This window comes from Typopeltis vanoorti, chromosome 6 (assembly GCF_054136105.1).
Source record: "Typopeltis vanoorti isolate ZY-2024b chromosome 6, IOZ_Tvanoo_1.0, whole genome shotgun sequence".
Taxonomy (NCBI): domain Eukaryota; kingdom Metazoa; phylum Arthropoda; class Arachnida; order Uropygi; family Thelyphonidae; genus Typopeltis; species Typopeltis vanoorti.
In genome coordinates, this window is record NC_143554.1 from 139,556,905 (window position 1) to 139,571,409 (window position 14,505).

The window sequence follows — 14,505 nt, forward strand, 5'->3', positions numbered from 1 at the left end:
TTGTTTTACTTACTTGGCAAAAGGATTAAAAGGAAATATAAAATACCTTGGTATCTTTCTCGTATAATTAATACACTCAAGGTAAAAGAAAAATCAATCTACTTATATAGATATAAATCAATAATTTTTTTTCCAGTTAACTTGCAGAGGCGAGTACAATCGCCTGTAACTTCCACTGCCTGACACAGTTTAACTTTTTTACAAGAGGGAGATTTGGATATGGTGTGCTTTCTTCTTCGTCTTCTTCTTCTTCATGTGGCATGCTCAGTGAGACGGTGCAGAACCATGTCTTTCCAATACTCTCTGTTGGTGGCTTTCCTTTTTGTTTCTGCAGCCATATGATCCTGTAAATGATCTTACATCATCAATTTTCTTCAATCATCAATCAATCCTTTTCCCATAATTTTTTCTTCTAAAACTGTTAGTATCCTCTGTCCTACTGAACCTCTCAGTACATGTCCTGCCAGTCTCATCTTTCACTGGATCATTTCCTGTAATAAAGATCTCTGCGTTCTCATTCTCTGTATAACATCTGTGTTTGTCACATGTTCTGTCCATGGATTTTCAGAGCTTTCCTATAGCAGCACGTTTTAAAGGCCATTATCTGTTGCCTTACTCTCTTCTTGAATATCCAGGTCTCACTTCCATATGAGAAAATTGGCTACACTAATGTTCTTCTCATTCTTTTCTTTCTTTAATACTCACAGAACTTCTAAGCAGATATTTGTTTTTCCAGAATGCAACTTTAGCTATGGCTGTTCTTATTTTTATTTCTTTATCTTGCTTTCCTTCTGCAGTAAAGTAGGTGCCTAAATATTTGTATTCTGTTGTATGTTCAATTTTCATATTGTTTATGAATATTTCTGGCTGGCTGAGATCTGCTTTCTTTTGGGATTTTCATAAATTTGGTCTTTTTTGCATATCTAATAATAACATAATAAAATGTTCAATATAATAGATAAATTAGACATAGAAGATAAGAACTTAAGATTATAAAAATGATTTACACCAACCAGAAAATACAGCTGTTTAACGATGAGACTTCTGAAGTGAAAATAAAAAGAGGAGTTAGACAAGGGTGTATCCTTTTACGAAATCTCTTTAATATCTATAGCGAGACAGTGATGAAAAAGATAGAAAAACAAAAAGTAGGAATTATAATCAATGGCATTCTTTACCTTCTTCAATTAGTAGCTCCAGTTATTTGATTAATGTATTTCATGCCATTGATTATAATTCCTACTTTTTGTTTTTCGATCTTTTTCATCACTGTCTCGCTATAGATATTAAATAGATTTGGTGAAAGGATACACCCTTGTCTAACTCCTCTTTTTATTTTCACTTCAGAAGTCTCATCGTTAAACAGCTGCATTTTCTGGTTGGTAAATCATTTTTATTATCTTAAGTTCTTGATCTTCTATGTCTAATTTATCTAATATATTGAACATTTTATTATGTTTTACCTGGTCAAATCCTTCTTAAAGTATATGAAGCATATGCAAATGTTCCTATTTCTTTCAAGTAATCTTTCTATTAGTATTTTTAGTTTCAGGATAACATTAGTGGTTCCCATTTTTCTTCTGAAGCCTTTCTGTTGTTCACTCAATTCACCGCTCTTTCAATTTGTTTGTTAACAATGGTTAAAATAATTTTAGATGCATGGGATATTAGGCTCACAGTTCTGTAATCCTCACAATTTTGTGCATTATGCTTCGTTGGAATTGTATACAAAGAGATGTTGTAAAACATTCAGGTAATTGTACTGTTTTATAGATGTTCTGAATGGTTTCCACTAAACAGTTGTTATTCTTGCCAGCCAAAGCTTTTAAGAGCTCAGCCGGAATATTATCACACCCAGGGGATTTATTATTAGGAAGATTCTTGATTGAGTGCTCTGCCTCCTTTCTTATGGGTCGAGTGGTATCTGTTGTAACGTAAGGTGTCGTTAATCATCTAACACGTTACTATTATCATCATCATAGAGGTCTGATAAGTACTCCACCCATCTTTCATTTATCTTTTCCTTATCAATGAGTATGTTTCCATCTTTATCCTTGATGTTATTAGACTGTGTACGTTTTGCTTTTCCGTTAAGTTCTTTCGCTTTCAGGAATGCCTCTCTGGTTTTGTTTCTATTTTTAATTCTTCTATCTCAGTGCACTGCCTATTTATCCAGTTTTCTTTCAATCTTTTGATTGTTTTATCCAAAGTTTTATATCTTAACAATTCTTCTTCATTTGCTCCTCTTTTCCATTCTCTTCTTTCATCAATAGGGTTGATTACCTCTTGAGTTATCCATGGTTTTTTTTTCTTTCTTCTATATTGATGTGGTTTTTAGCAGATGTTATGATAGCTGTTTGTAGTCTATTCCATTGAAAGGGTTAATTTTCGTTTTGCAACTGTGCAGACAGCAGTTCTGAAATATTTTCATTGAATTTGGATTTTATTATTGGATTTTGTACCATTTGCAGATCCCATCAGGGGTTGACCTCTTTTAAATTTTAATGTTTTCAGTGAATATTCATCTTCATTAAGACCAGCGCATCATCAGATCCACAGTCAGCACTTGGCATCACCTTTGAGTTTCGAATTCCATTGAAGTAACGTTTACTCACTACAATATAGACTAATTGGTTTTTGCATCTTCCATCCGGACTTTCTCATCTGTAACGTGCTGTTGGTTTTTGCTCGAAATAAGTGCTAGTTATGATCAGACTGTAATTGTTACAGAAGTCAATTAGCTTTTGTCCCCTCTCATTCCGATTTCCTAGTTCAATGGACCCACATGTGTAGATGTTCTGTCTATAGCAACTTTTGCGTTTCAGTCACGCATAGCACAAGTAACTCGATCTTCCTTGTCTCGAATTTACTTTATGACGTGCTTATGTCCACCTAATTTTGTGAGGGGTTTGCTATAGATTTTTTTTTTTGTGTGTGTGTGTGTGTGTGTGTGTGTGTGTGTGTGTGTGTGTGTGTGTGTGTGTGTGTGTGTGTGTGTGTGTGTGTGTGAGTGTGTGTGTGTGTGTGTGTGTGTGTGTGTGTGTGTGTGTGTGTGTGTGTGTGTGTGTGTGTGTGTGTGTTTATATGAGAGAGATAGAGTGAGACAATAATTTCCCTCTAAATTTCAGTCTTCCTATAATATTTAGATGCATAAGGTCTCTGTATGTCGCTAGATTTGTGGTCGAATTTCAGTTTATTTATCAGGTCGGGTATGTATATATTTCCGGTGGCTTTTCCGTATTGATTAGTATACTTATATATTATGTAGTTTGTTGAATGTGTTGTTCTTATCTGATATTTTCTATACTTTTGTGCTCAACACGGGATGAAGTTACTGCATATTTTTGACTGTATCTTTTCGTGTGTACGACTGTATGGATAGGGTTATCTTATATGCTGATAACAGGTCTACATGTTGTGCTGTGTCGTTATTTATGTTCATAATGCTTATAGTTAGGTCACCTATTATTATCAGTTATATTCGGGCGCTATGAAAGACAGCGCCTTAATATACCTGATAATAAATCCATCTGTTTAATTTAACTCGAAATTTTGTGGTGCTTAAATTCGGTCTGTATATTGCGTTTATTATCAAGAAGTTGTCTTTTGATATTTTTGATATTTTTGACTTCGATGAATATATTTTTTGCAACTTCCAATTAAGAGTTTATTTCCATTACCTGTAATGTATGTTTGCAAAATATTATGTTTTTTTTATGTTTCGTTTGTTGTGGATACTTCTGTTAGTATTAAAGTATCTACGTTGTCTATATCTTCCTTTAGATAAGAATACGGGGTCATCAAATATCTTTGAATACTTCTGATGTTGACATGAAGAATATATAGTCCTTTTTGGGGGGTAGTCACATGTTTCCATTCTGTTATGAAGTTTAGAATATGGCAACTTTCACGATCCAGGTTAATTAGATCTGCTTGATGGCTTGAGTTTCCTTCTTTAATACGCATCGTTTTATTGTGCCAGGTTGTTGAGATCTCCTAAGGATATAATTTGGATTGGCTTTGCATCTTGTGTGTTCTTAAGGAATATTTCGTTGTCTGTCACCCATATAAACTTTCAGTGTTTTCTATGTTTATTTTCCTTGCATGATAGAATAGAACAGTTTCTTATAGTATGGTGTTAAGTACTCGGTCAAGTACATCGGTTTTTTTTAAATACTGCTATAAATACTGTACTTTAAATACTGTAGGGATTTTAGTGAGTTGTAACTGGGAGCGACCATGGAAAACCTTCTCATTTTCTTTCTTGAGGAAATCAATGAATCGTCTGGATATCTTTCGTATATATGGGAGTGCCAATTTGCTGTCATAGTTGAATTACGAGGTCTTTTAAATGTTTAGTAGCAAATTTCTGGGGGATCATTTATGAGGAGTTCATTTTTATACTGATGTGGGTTTAGGAAGTCATGATGTCGCTTTAAATAATTTAATTCTTGTTGTATTCTTTTGGCTCTTTAATTACGTTATGCTGTCGCTCCATTAATACTTTAACCATCTTTTTATTTGCTATTAACGGTCTACAATATTTCTTCTACAGATCTGTTATTCAAATTAATAAATTCCTCATATTAGTTGAATTTCTAATTAATTTGCTGTCAGGTTTTCAAATAGTTCTCCAAGAAATATGGTTTAATAGTCTTTTAGGTTTTGTAATTTGTTTTCTAGTATAATACATACAAAGTTTCAGTTTATGAATTTCGTTATTGTATTCGTTGTTTTTCATTTCGTCTGCTGTTGTTTGCTGCGTTAGCTGTTTACTGCCCGCAATTGTTTATTGCGTTGACTGTTTTCCACCGGTCGTGGAAGGCGACATTCCTATTTTTAATCTACAGTGTGTGTGCACTTTCACGCTTCACACTTCTCTTCAGATTTTCGCTGCCAAGTGCCCTCGGACAATCCCGAAAACAGAGAAAATTCATATTCCCCTGGCAGTTCCTGCATGCTATGTGGTTTTTATTTTCTCCCTTAAGTTTTCCTGTTTTTCATAGCACTTCATCTCGATGGACGTGGCGATCCTGGTGTGATTGCTAAAATGGCGACTTCCTTTGTTTTCCTGTCAACTGGGTGACCACCATATACTTCAATATTTGGAAACATTTAACTTACTTAATTCGTAATAAACTTTCAGAAGTGGGATGAGTCAGGAGTGGAAGAGGACAGAGAGGTGCACAGAGAGTGAAAGCAAGAAGCCAAGAGAGTTGTGGCACATGCGAAGGCCATGGCATATCAAGATCTGTATGATCAATTAGAAACAAAGGAAGAACTGAGAAAAATTTACCAACTCGCGAAATATAGAAATAAAGCAGCAAAGGACATCTTACATGTGAGGCAGATCAAAGACGCTGAATGAAGAGTATTATGGAGGGATGTGGACATAAGAAACAGATGGATAATATACTTTGAGGGACTTTTGAATAAGGAAAATGCAAGGACTCACAGAGAAGATGGGCAGCCTTCTGAGAGGATGGTGCAGAACATGGGTAAGGTGGAAGTGACGAAGGCCATGAAAAGGATGAGGAATGGAAAATCGGTGGGCAACGATAGGATTCCAGTGGCGGCATGAAAGGCACTGGGGGAAGAGGGAATTGACCTGCTGTGGGACCTGTTCATGAAAGTTTGCAAACCGGAAAATATACCCGAGGAATGGAGGGAGAGTACTCTTGTTCCCATCTACAAGGGTAAAGGGGATGCATAAGAAAGTGTTCTTGATAGAAGATTGAGGAAGGAGGTGGAGATTGCAAAGGAACAATTTTATTTCATGCCTGATAGATGAACAACAGATGCTATCTTTAGGTTACGGCAGATGATGGAAAAGTTTCGAGAGAAACAACGGAACTACATCTGGCATTTATTGATCTGGAGAAAGCATACGATAGAATGCCAAGGCACGAAGTCTGGAGGTGTCTGAGAGAGAAGAAGGTTCCGGAGAAATATGTCAGGTTGGTGGGGGAGATGTAGAGAAATGTGCAGACAATTGTTCGGACCTTACTGGGACAGGCAGAAAATTTTCAAATAACAGTTGGCTTGCATCAAGTGTCAGTATTAAGTCCTTTTCTGTTTAACATTGTGATGGAGGTGGTGACGGAGGAGGTGAGAGAAGATGCACCTTGGACAATGTTGTATGTAGATGGTATCTTGCTGTGTGCATATTCAAGAGAAGAAGCGGAAACTAAACTGGAAAGATGGAGAAAAGTACTGGTAGATAGAGGTATCTACCAGTAGTTTTCTCCATCTTTCCAGTTTAGACTGAGAAGAAGTAAGACAGAGTATATGTGTTGCACAGTGGCCGGAGGCCAGGAGACAGAGCTAGAACTGGAAGGAAATGTCATCAGGAAGGTGAAGAACTTTAGATACTTAAGTTCAACAGTGGAAGAAGATGGAGGAGCTGAGAAGGAAGTGGGGTGCAGGATAAAAGCGGGTTGGTGGAACTGGAGGGAGATATCTGGAGTGTTATGCGATAAGAGGGTGCCGATCAATTTGATCGGCAAAATCTATAGAACAGTAGTTAAGCCAGCTATGACATATGCTATAGAAAATGTGACCCTGAGGAAAAATAACATCAGCAGGATGGAAGTAGCAGAGATGAGAATGCTTAGGTGGATGGATGTGCGGGTATGTGACCAGAAAGGATCGTCTGAGAAATGACTATGTGAGAGGAACAGTGAAAGTTACGAACTTAGGAGCGAAGATACAGGAGGCAAGTTTGAGGTGGTTTGGTCTTGTGATGAGGAAGAATGACGAATATTGGGAAGAAGGGTCATGCAGATGGATGTGCAAGGAAGGAGGAAGCGTGGGAGGCCACAGAAGAGATGGAGGGAGCTGGTAGAAGAGGATTTGAGGATGAAGAACTTGGATGTGGTGAGAGCCCAAGACAGGAGGAAGTGGAGGAGATTCGTCATCAACAGTGATCCCACTTAAGTGGGAGAAGCTGCAGAAGAAGAAGAAGAAGAAGAATTTGTAATAGCTACTTACACTTTTTACAACAGTATATTCCGTCTGACAAACGGATCTTCACTGATACACCTTGCATTTTAATCCACAAATAAAAACCCTACTTTACCTCATAATAATTTAATAATAATAGTAATAATAACAGTAGTTCCGTTGGCTCTTTAATTAAGTTATTCTGTCGATCTATTAGCACTTTAACTCTCTTTTTAATTGCTATAAATAAGGGAGCATCGAAATAATAATAATAATAATAATAATAATAATAATAATAATAATAATAATAATAATAATAATAATAATAATAATAATAATAATAATACAATGTATGCATGGAAATAGTGTATGCACCAGATAAAGTAGAAGCACTAAAATTTTGGAAGTCAATGCTGGATAATCTCAAGTATGCAACTCAAGTATCGTTCCCTTTCCTTCTCTTACCATTTCAATTATTTTTAATGGGGGAGCGACCGACCTCTACTTGTCCAGTCTTGTGCAGTCATCACATTAATACTTAATCATTCTATTGCTCTTCTTATATGAAGAAAGCACCGACTTGCTGTTCTTAACATTTTGCCTCTAACCAGATCACAGTGCTCAGAAAGTGCCGTTTATTGTTGGGGGTTGTTCAAAAGGGGCAGGGGGGGGGCTTTTTATTGAGCGCTGCTCAAATTTCATGCAGTTGGTTTTACATATGTTTTACACCTGCTCAAAATTTCCATTTCACACCAATGGCGTATGACCCTCAGATTTTCATTTTTCTAAAATTTTCAGAACACAAGATGTTTGTAATAGCATGAAATGGTTTGATTTATTAGTTACCTAAAAGAATGGGATTACCAAAACTGTTTATATATACTCACACATTGGACTATTATTATGTAATCATGCTATCACAAAACTCTTGTTCTCTTCTTAAAACTGACTAAAACGTAGACACGTTGTTCATTATTGTTTTACAAAGAATTGTCTCTTATTGAAGACATTCTTTATATAAGCCGACAATACTGCGTAGCATTACTAACTACTGCAGTTTTATTTAATAATGTACTATATATCCGATATTTTGTTCCATCTGTGAGACTGATCACCAATACGCGATTTTCAGAGATGTCTATGAAATAATTTACCCTGGTATCCAATTAGAAACAGACTTGAATCAGGAAATAAAGTTAATATTATTTATTTAATTTTTTTTTAAAAAAGCCTATTTATCAGTGACTAATGCTTTACATACTGAAAGTGCAAAAATGATTTTGTCAAGTTTTATTATTTTATTATTAAATATATCCCCTTGTTCTGATTACACATTATATAGAAGTAAATAAATAAATAAAAGTCTTGTGTAGCCATTTTCCAGGCGGCTATACAAGACCATTTGTATGTAAAGCGTTATTTATGCTAAACTTTGTTCTCGTGAATACACTAGATTTAGAACCGTAAAATTTACTTCCCGGGGCTACGATTGTATAAATAAATTGACATAAACTGCGAGGAGTAAAGTCTGCTGTCGAACTCACTTTTAAGCAACCAAATTCGTGCAAGTTAGTGATAAATTTTAATCACTTAATCTGTACGTTCTTATACAACAACATAATGAAGACTGCTGTGCTTTCTCTAATGTTACGGCAGTTATACTTCGCTACATCAATAATACCGTTATAAATATCCTTGTGGTAATAAAACCAGTTTACATCCTTTTCAGCAAAAACCATCTTAGATGATAAGTTATATACGGCAAGCTTGTGTTCTATATATTTATACTTCTATAACAACAACAGCTTCCATGTATGTGTAATGTAGTAAGCGGAGAATGCTGCATCATTACGTATATATATATTATTCAATAAAGCTTGATTTGCTCAGTCTTAAGAAAATGGTTATATTCCGAGCCCTACCCAAGGGCCTATGAGTTGTAGAAACGCTTTCTGAAAATGAAAGCTGTGCCGAACAAAGAGTCCTTTTGCAGCTGCCCAATTTTTAACCCAAATCGAGTGATTCTAGATGTTTTTTCAATGCTTTAGGGATGTCGCCTGAAGTACCTATTATTATGGGATCAACATTCATTTTCTTTTGCCAGATTCGTACACACACACACACACACACACGCACGCACGCACGCACACACACACACACACACACACACACACACACACACACACACACACACACACACACACACACACACACACACACACACACACACGCACGCACGCACGCACGCACGCACGCACGCACGCACGCACGCACGCACACACACACACACACACACACACACACACACACACACACACACACACACACACACACACACACACACACACACACACACAGTATATTTATATATAGCAACCTCTCGATTAATGCGGATTATGCGTTCTTTAAAGCAGGCGTATTATTCGAAAACGCACTAATCGAATATAACCTATGTGACAATGTATAATTCGTTCCTCAAATTTCTTTTCTGGCCGTTATATTTTCTAAAAGAATTAGGGTATATCTCAGGGCTTAGTTAAAGGAAAACCATGAAGCTGATAGATAATAAAACATATTCAGAGTATCAATTTATTATTCTACTTCTTATTGAGAGAATTCAACTTACGTAGTTTGGAGGGCATTCTGTTTCTTGCATACAACTGACGGTATGATTCTATTGCTTCTTGTACTCTTCTGCAAATTTTACGTCTTCTCTCTTCATCAGGGCCAGCCTTTAAGCATTGCTGCTCAAAAACATCGACTGTACCAACATTTTCAATTAGTTTCTGTGAAATCAGTTTGTCCTTATCAGCGATTAAATTTTCTTCATATTCTTCAGGATCTTACCGCCTTGGATTTAAATTTTACATGGCAGAATGACCCAATTTCTCAGAATGAGATTTAATTAACTTAGATTCATTTGAAAAGCCTCTAAAATAATTTTGCACAATGCGGAAGAATGTGATTTCAAACGGCTCGCATATTGCCAGCAGAAATGTCATTCGACTTTGAGACTTTATAAGCAGGCAGAGATTTCCTTGGTTTGGCCTGAAAACTCTTCGAAGGCATTCGCTTCTAAAAAAAAGCTAGTTTCATTGACATTAAATATATGTTAGTCACAATAGTCCACCACCGCTTCTTCCACAATTTTCTTCAAAATCTCTGGATAATTTGTGGCTACCTCGTTATCTGCACTTGCATCTTCGCCTGTGAATTCAAACATTATGTAGGCTATTTCTCTTTTTTGGAATGCTCAAACCACCCAGCACTAATGTGGATTTCTTCTTCTTCTTTTCCATCATTGATAACTCTTTCTCTCAAGGTTGCAAAAAGACTTAATGCTCTTGATTTAATAAAGTCAGTGTTTAGCGGGATCCGTTTTTGTTTGCAATCTTCGATCCATGTAGAAAGTAGTTTCTTTAATTCAATCATTATACTAATTGGATTTCGAGTGGTCTGCATGCTTGGTGAACTTGAAGCAGTCTTACCTTTCTCTTGGTATTCAGCAACTTTGATTGAAATGGCTCTTATAGTTGGTTTACCCATTTTTGTGTTCTTGTCCTATCTTTGCTCTGGACTCGCCTTGTTCATTTTTCTTTATTATTCCAAGTTTTTCTTCCAATGAGATTATTTTTTGAATCATTTTCATACTTCCATTTTTTTGCTCACTAATTCTTTTACTCACGATGAAAGGCTGGGAAAATACTTTAAATGAAAACATTAAGGAAAACAGTTGCAAAGGAGGGACGAGATATGATCATCAAATGGCTCTGATTTTACCAAATGAAGTACATTTTGGCGGTAAATTTGGAAAACAGTCCACATGGAAATAGTGTAGTTGTTGTACGCCATTAAAATTCACTTTGTGAAATGTTTAAAATCGGTAACTAAATTATTTAATCTCGGTGAGTGATTTTTTAAAATACTTAGCCATAAAAATGAATATAGAGAATTTTTTTTAAAATCTGTAACATTTATTTTTAAGATGTGTATATAGGCGCACCAATCGAATTTGGGTATAGAAAAAAAAATGACGAACTAATCGGAGGCGCATTACTCGAGTGAGCGCCGTGTGTGTGTGTGTGTGTGTGTGTGTGTGTGTGTGTGTGTGTGTGTGTGTGTGTGTGTGTGTGTGTGTGTGTGTGTGTGTGTGTAATGATGAAATTAACATCTAAGATAAAGTTTGCAGTTTTATTGGAACGGCAGTGTATTTTTTTATTGATTTAACCTGATGTCGATTCAAAAAATGTCTTCCGGTAGAAATATAAAGCGATCAATCTCTATCTAAACAAACATTTTCATAAAACATATTAAGAAGTAATTGTGGCGATGTTTACTTTGCATGCGTGTTGGTCCCAACACGCATGCAACATCATCTTATTATTATTTTTTTTCTTATATAATTATCTCGCATGGAAGCAATTGTTGTTCTAAGTTAATGACTACTTGCAAGGCGGTTTTTTATCATCAATTTTTCCCATTCAGGAATGTTTATTGCCAGCATCGTTTAATTTGAGTTAGATCTCAACAGTGTGCCACCGTCAGAAATGACCGGAGACATAAAGTTAATGGCGATTTAATTTCTACCAGTGTGTCGTTTTTAGACACTTTTCTTGCAATATCAAGAGTGCATTTTCTGTTTGGGAATTCTCTAATCAAAGATTGATGTTTGTTAGAATAGCAGATGGACCTTGCTGAAGAGTAACGTTATTTTCTCAAAGTTTTCAAGATGGGTTTGGTAACTTCTTTTCCATACCCGTAACTTACTTTTAAGTCGCCATCGTTCTGATATCCTTTATTTGCTTCTACTTACTTTGGTCTCTGTGGCAATTTTCTCTTCGATTATTGTTCCCAAAATTGCAATTTCAACATGAATGGTGTGTGTTATAAATGTGCTATAACATTTAAAATCTCACTTTGCTGAGGTTTTAAATGTTATCGAATTTGGTCAACAATTCCAAAACCATCGCTTTCGTTACATGACCTTCTATCGTCTGATGAACGAAGCTGACTCGGTCTTACCTCCATATTATTTCTTTTTTGTGCAAATTAAAGAGTAATATATTGTATCTCATTGATGGTCGTATTTTGCCAAATAAATACAGAAAGGTTTTCGCAAATGATTTATTTGACATTAACTGCGATATCAGTTGATAAAATGAGTGTGCCACCCATGAAATTGGAAACAGTACTAGAACAGGAAAGGAACCAGCTATCTTTCAAGGATAAATTATGTTTATTGATAATAAACGTTCCCAGTGAATTAAATGCTGATAATTTCGAAAAGTGTTTAAGGTTTACTAATCACATGCATTACGAGTATTTACACTGTTAGTAGCAAGCAATTCATCCAATTCCCAATTAACAGAGAGGATGATTCTGAATTTTAAGTAGAAAATTGGCCTGGGTCCAACTCTTAATTTATAATTCATCAATTCTTAATTTTTGACATTGCATTTGATTTAAAGAATGAAGATTAAATTCTACTATCTCTATGGCCTTCTACACTTCTCATTTGTATATATATTCTTCCCATTCGTAAAAAGAAGAAAGAATAAGAAAAACGAACTTTGCAATGAAACTCCTACTGAAAAGGTGAAAGGTTAACTAACCATTAATTGAAATACTCGTTTAGGTGTACTTCTTATCATATAGAGGACTTCCGTTAGATGTTTCTTAGCCAGTCAACCACGTCGATAACAATTCTGTTAGGCAGGGAAGCCAAGGTATATGCATTTACGCATCCATAGCAACCAGGAATTATATTTGTGTTCTTCTAGGTAGCACATACTGCATAATCGCATGGCACTGAACAGGATTCGCATCGGACATGGAAGATGTGAAAGCTCTCTGTACAAGTGGGAGAAACTTCCCTCACGGGAATGTGACTGCGGGCACCCAAATCAATCAATCCACCACATTTCTACTGAGTGCAGTCTCATTGCATATACGGGATCAAAGTAACGACTACCTGGAGATGCCAACGCATTATAGACTGGATCAGACTTGATCTTAACTTATAAGTATTTTGTTCTTTGAAAGTATAAGTGTCTTTGTTTTATTCTAATTGTTTGTCCCCTACTTTTTACATATTTATTTTGACTTATGTACCTTTATAACTGCATGTAGATTGGTATATGCTAAATAAATAAACTGCATAATAATGAGCCTATTACATAAATGTAAATCATTGTTATACTTCTCAATCTTCTTTTAACTTAATTATATATTTCAAACCTTAATCCAATGTTCCTTTCGATGCAATTCAATAATTGTATGGCTAAATTATACGTAAGTAAATTCTATTCATTACTTCTCCAAACATCAAGTGCCCGCTACTTACTCTTAAAAGTATAGAATTCTTCAAATTGAAGTACTCTTATTCAGAGCAATCTGTAGAGAGAAACAGGTAAATAAATTGTGTTCTGTTGTTATTCTGTTCCAGGAAACGAAATACCTTCAGACGTGGTAGGCACCCTACCTAGATTACCCGAAAAGATTATCGTAATAAAAAATTAGTTCAAAAATGAACGATAGGAAATATGGCACTGTGAACAACAGACATACCATTCTGTTCGCAGGTAATGTGAAAAGGATGGTATCTTACTCGGAAATGATACGATGTTAAAGACAAGCGAACTATTCAGTGATGTTTATTTCACTCATTTCATGATGTACATGTAGATGAATTAAAATGTGTTGGCCATTGTGCAGGACCAACAGCTGATACTAGCTACTAACACTAGCGACTATTAGCTACTACTGTACCACATTGCCTACAGCGGAGCGCTATCGAAAAGATTCGCATGATGTACGATTTCTTTCATATCAGCCAGTCGAAGTGCTTTGATCCAATACACCATACTGTTGAGGTAAATTCAAAACCACAATGGTTAAGCACTGTGAACGCGATGGCCTTTTCATAGAAAATGAAAACTGATTACTTTATCCTCTCTGAAAAGTTGACGAAATAATTGTTAAACTTCACGTCGTGTGTTGGGATGTGCTATGTCGTGTAGCAACACTTTTCAACATGACGTCGGGTTTGCATGTGACAGGTTAACTTCAATGGATTTCTTCGAAATAAAACGGCCGAAAAAACACTTATCCACTCGAAAGAATGTTACAAGACCAAAATGTAGTCATCTTCATGCATGCTAGAAATGTGAAGTCAAAGGTTTCTCGGCCACTGGCATCTCCCATCACAGCAAACTTTTACAATCTACCGATGTTCAGTACATGACAAATCTAATTTTCTTACTACGATACTGGCACTGTATGGATCTACCGTATTCTCAGTTTCAAAGGATGCAAATTGCGGCATACCGGGAAGAGTAGCACACTGAACATACTGCCCAAGAATACATAATGAAAGTGAATAAAATTGTCGTTTATGCTTATGTCGCTTTTGTTTTCTGAAACATGCACAGAAAAAGTACTACATCTACATTCGGTATACATCACACAGTGCCCCTGATGGTGAATTCTGGAACTTTTTTTTTCTGGGATTTCCTTTAGGCATGGCGCGTAATATATTCCTGCAAAGTTGTGCAGCATTTGATC